We start from the raw sequence: 5843 nt of genomic DNA, 5'->3' as shown, positions 1-5843 counted from the left end.
TTTGAGACTCCTCGTTATGTCCGTGATCACATCCGGGACTCCGAACAACCTTCGGTACATCAAAATGCATAAATCATAATGTAACTGTCATCGTAACCTTAAGCGTGCGGACCCTACGGGTTCGAGAACAATGTAGACATGACCGAGACACGTCTCCGGTCAATAACCAATAGCGGGACCTGGATGCCCATATTGGCTCCTACATATTCTACGAAGATCTTTATCGGTCAGACCGCATAACAACATACGTTGTTCCCTTTGTCATCGGTATGTTACTTGCCCGAGATTCGATCGTCGGTATCCAATACCTAGCTCAATCTCGTTACCGGCAAGTCTCTTTACTCGTTCCGTAATACATCATCTCACAACTAACATATTAGTTGTAATGCTTGCAAGGCTTATGTGATGTGCATTACCGAGAGGGCCCAGAGATACCTCTCCGACAATCGGAGTGACAAATCCTAATCTCGAAATACGCCAACCCAACATCTACCTTTGGAGACACCTGTAATGCTCCTTTATAATCACCCAGTTACGTTGTGACGTTTGGTAGCACCCAAAGTGTTCCTCCGGCAAACGGGAGTTGCATAATCTCATAGTCATAGGAACATGTATAAGTCATGAAGAAAGCAATAGCAACATACTAAACGATCGGGTGCTAAGCTAATGGAATGGGTCATGTCAATCAGATCATTCAACTAATGATGTGACCTCGTTAATCAAATAACAACTCATTGTTCATGGTCAGGAAACATAACCATCTTTGATTAACGAGCTAGTCAAGTAGAGGCATACTAGTGACACTTTGTTTGTCTATGTATTCACACATGTATTATGTTTCCGGTTAATACAATTCTAGCATGAATAATAAACATTTATCATGATTATAAGGAAATAAATAATAACTTTATTATTGCCTCTAGGGCATATTTCCTTCAGTCTCCCACTTGCACTAGAGTCAATAATCTAGATTACACTGTAATGATTCTAACACCCATGGAGCTTGGTGCTGATCATGTTTTGCTCGTGGAAGAGGCTTAGTCAACGGGTCTGCAACATTCAGATCCGTATGTATCTTGCAAATCTCTATGTCTCCCACCTGGACTAGATCCCGGATGGAATTGAAGCGTCTCTTGATGTGCTTGGTTCTCTTGTGAAATCTGGATTCCTTCGCCAAGGCAATTGCACCAGTATTGTCACAAAAGATATTCATTGGACCCGATGCACTAGGTATGACACCTAGATCGGATATGAACTCCTTCATCCAGACTCCTTCATTTGCTGCTTCCGAAGCAGCTATGTACTCCGCTTCACATGTAGATCCCGCCACGACGCTTTGTTTAGAACTGCACCAACTGACAGCTCCACCGTTTAATGTAAACACGTATCCGGTTTGCGATTTAGAATCGTCCGGATCAGTGTCAAAGCTTGCATCACGTAACCATTTACGATGAGCTCTTTGTCACCTCCATATACGAGAAACATATCCTTAGTCCTTTTCAGGTATTTCAGGATGTTCTTGACCGCTGTCCAGTGATCCACTCCTGGATTACTTTGGTACCTCCCTGCTAAACTTATAGCAAGGCACACATCAGGTCTGGTACACAGCATTGCATACATGATAGATCCTATGGCTGAAGCATAGGGAACATCTTTCATTTTCTCTCTATCTTCTGCAGTGGTCGGGCATTGAGTCTTACTCAACTTCACACCTTGTAACACAGGCAAGAACCCTTTCTTTGCTTGATCCATTTTGAACTTCTTCAAATTTTGTCAAGGTATGTGCTTTGTGAAAGTCCAATTAAGCGTCTTGATCTATCTTCTATAGATCTTAATGCCTAATATGTAAGCAGCTTCACCGAGGTCTTTCATTGAAAAACTTATTCAAGTATCCCTTTATGCTATCCAGAAATTCTATATCATTTCCAATTAGTAATATGTCATCCACATATAATATCAGAAATGCTACAGAGCTCCCACTCACTTTCTTGTAAATACAGGCTTCTCCAAAAGTCTGTATAAAACCAAATGCTTTGATCACACTATCAAAACGTTTATTCCAACTCCGAGAGGCTTGCACCAGTTCATAAATGGATCGCTGGAGCTTGCACACTTTGTTAGCTCCCTTTGGATCGACAAAACCTTCGGTTGCATCATATACAACTCTTCTTCCAGAAATCCATTCAGGAATGCAGTTTTGACATCCATTGCCAAATTTCATAATCATAAAATGCGGCAATTGCTAACATGATTCGGACAGACTTAAGCATCGCTACGGGTGAGAAGGTCTCATCGTAGTCAATCCTTGAACTTGTCGAAAACCTTTGCGCAAGTCGAGCTTTGTAGACAGTAACATTACCATCAGCGTCAGTCTTCTTCTTGAAGATCCATTTATTCTCAATTGCTTGCCGATCATCGGGCAAGTCAACCAAAGTCCATACTTTGTTCTCATACATGGATCCCATCTCAGATTTCATGGCTTCAAGCCACTTTGCGGAATCTGGGCTCACCATCGCTTCTTCATAGTTCGTAGGTTCATCATGATCTAGTAGCATGACTTGCAGAACAGGATTACCGTACCACTCTGTGCGGATCTTACTCTGGTTGATCTACGAGGTTCAGTAGTATATTGATCTGAAGTTTCATGATCATTATCATTGGCTTCCTCACTAACTGGTGTAGGTGTCACTGAAACAGTTTTCTGTGATGTACTACTTTCCAGTAAGGGAGCAGGTACAGTTACCTCATCAAGTTCTACTTTCCTCCCACTCACTTCTTTCGAGAGAAACTCCTTCTCTAGAAAGGATCCATTCTTAGCAACGAATGTCTTGCCTTCGGATCTGTGATAGAAGGTGTACCCAACAGTCTCCTTTGGGTATCCTATGAAGACACATTTCTCCGATTTGGGTTCGAGCTTATCAGGTTGAAGCTTTTTCACATAAGCATCGCAGCCCCAAACTTTAAGAAACGACAACTTTGGTTTCTTGCCAAACCACAGTTCATAAGGCGTCGTCTCAACGGATTTTGATGGTGCCCTATTTAACGTGAATGCGGCCGTCTCTAAAGCATAACCCCAAAACGATAGCGGTAAATCAGTAAGAGAAATCATAGATCGCACCATATCTAGTAAAGTACGATTACGACGTTCGGACACACCATTACGCTGTGGTGTTCCGTGGCGTGAGTTGTGAAACTATTCTGCATTGTTTCAAATGTACACCAAACTCGTAACTCAAATATTCTCCTCCACGATCAGATCGTAGGAATTTTCTTTTCTTGTTACGATGATTTTCAACTTCACTCTGAAATTCTTTGAACTTTTCAAATGTTTCAGACTTATGTTTCATTAAGTAGATATACCCATATCTGCTTAAGTCATCTGTGAAGGTCAGAAAATAACGATATCCGCCACGAGCCTCAACATTCATCGGACCACATACATCTGTATGTATGATTTCCAACAAATCTGTTGCTCTTTCCATAGTACCGGAGAACGGTGTTTTTGTCATCTTACCCATAAGGCACGGTTCGCAAGTACCAAGTGATTCATAATCAAGTGGTCCCAAAAGCCCATTAGTATGGAGTTTCTTCATGCGCTTTACACCGATATGACCCAAACGGCAGTGCCACAAATAAGTTGCACTATCATTATCAACTCTGGATCTTTTGGCTTCAACATTATGAATATGTGTGTCACTACTACCGAGATTCAATAAGAATAGACCACTCTTCAAGGGTGCATGACCATAAAAGATATTACTCATATAAATAGAACAACCATTATTCTCTGATTTAAATGAATAACCGTTTCGCATCAAACAAGATCCAGATATAATGTTCATGCTTAACGCTGGCACCAAATAACAATTATTTAGGTCTAATACTAATCCCGAAGGTAGATGTAGAGGTAGCGTGCCGACTGCGATCACATCGACTTTGGAACCGTTTCCCACGCGCATCGTCACCTCGTCCTTAGCCAATCATCGCTTAATCCGTAGTCCCTGTTTCGAGTTGCAAATATTAGCAACAGAACCAGTATCAAATACCCAGGTGCTACTGCGAGCATTAGTAAGGTACACATCAATAACATGTATATCACATATACCTTTGTTCACTTTTCCATCCTTCTTATCCGCCAAATACTTGGGGCAGTTCCGCTTCCAGTGACCAGTTTGCTTGCAGTAGAAACACTCAGTTTCAGGCTTAGGTCCAGGTTTGGGTTTCTTCTCTTGAGTAGCAACTTGCTTGCTGTTCTTTTTGAAGTTCCCCTTCTTCTTTCCTTTGCCCTTTTTCTTGAAACTAGTGGTCTTGTTGACCATCAACACTTGATGCTCCTTTTTGATTTCTACCTCCGCCGCTTTCAGCATTGCGAAGAGCTCGGGAATAGTCTTATTCATCCCTTGCATATTATAGTTCATCACGAAGCTCTTGTAGCTTGGTGGCAGTGATTGGAGAATTCTGTCAATGACGCAATCATCTGGAAGATTAACTCCCAATTGAATCAAGTGATTATTATACCCAGACATTTTGAGTATATGCTCACTGACAGAACTGTTCTCCTCCATTTTGCAGCTATAGAACTTATTGGAGACTTCATATCTCTCAATCCGGGCATTTGCTTGAAATATTAACTTCAACTCCTAGAACATCTCATATGCTCCATGACGTTCAAAACGTCGTTGAAGTCCCGATTCTAAGCCGTAAAGCATGGCACACTGAACTATCGAGTAGTCATCAGCTTTGCTCTGCCAGACGTTCATAACATCTGGTGTTCCTCCAGCAGCAGGCCTGGCACCCATCGGTGCTTCCAGGACGTAATTCTTCTGTGCAGCAATGAGGATAATCCTCAAGTTACGGACCCAGTCCGTGTAATTGCGACCATCATCTTTCAACTTTGCTTTCTCAAGGAACGCATTAAAATTCAACGGAACAACAGCACAGGCCATCTATCTACAATCAAGCATAAACAAGCAAGATACTATCAGGTACTAAGTTTCATGATTAATTTAGGTTCAATTAATTTACTTAAAGAACTCCCACTTAGATAGACATCCCTCTAATCCTCTAAGTGATTACGTGATCCAAATCAACTAAACCATGTCCGATCATCACGTGAGATGGAGTAGTTTCATTGGTGAACATCACTATGTTGATCATATCTACTATATGATTCACGCTCGACCTTTCGGTCTCCGTGTTCTGAGGCCATATCTATATATGCTTGGCTCGTCAAGTATAACCTGAGTATTCCGCGTGTGCAACTGTTTTGCACCCGTTGTATTTGAACGTAGAGCCTATCACACCCGATCATCACGTGGTGTCTCAGCACGAAGAACTTTCGCAATGGTGCATACTCAGGGAGAACACTTCTTGATAATTAGTGAGAGATCATCTTATAATGCTACCGTCAAACAAAGCAAGATAAGATGCATAAAAGATAAACATCACATGCAATCAATATAAGTGATATGATATGGCCATCATCATCTTGTCCTTGTGATCTCCATCTTTGAAGCACCGTCATGATCACCATCATCACCGGCGCGACACCTTGATCTCCATCGTAGCATCGTTGTCGTCTCGCCAATCTTATGCTTCCACGACTATCGCTACCGCTCAGTGATAAAGTAAAGCATTACAGCGCGATTGTATTGCATACAATAAAGCGACAACCATATGGCTCCTGCCAGTTGCCGATAACTCGGTTACAAAACATGATCATCTCATACAATAAAATTTAGCATCATGTCTTGACCATATCACATCACAACATGCCCTGCAAAAACAAGTTAGACGTCCTCTACTTTGTTGTTGCAAGTTTTACGTGGCTGCTACGGGCTTAA

This window comes from Triticum urartu, chromosome 3, assembly GCF_003073215.2.
Source record: "Triticum urartu cultivar G1812 chromosome 3, Tu2.1, whole genome shotgun sequence".
In the NCBI taxonomy this organism is placed as follows: domain Eukaryota; kingdom Viridiplantae; phylum Streptophyta; class Magnoliopsida; order Poales; family Poaceae; genus Triticum; species Triticum urartu.
Note: the sequence above shows the minus strand (reverse complement) of the source record.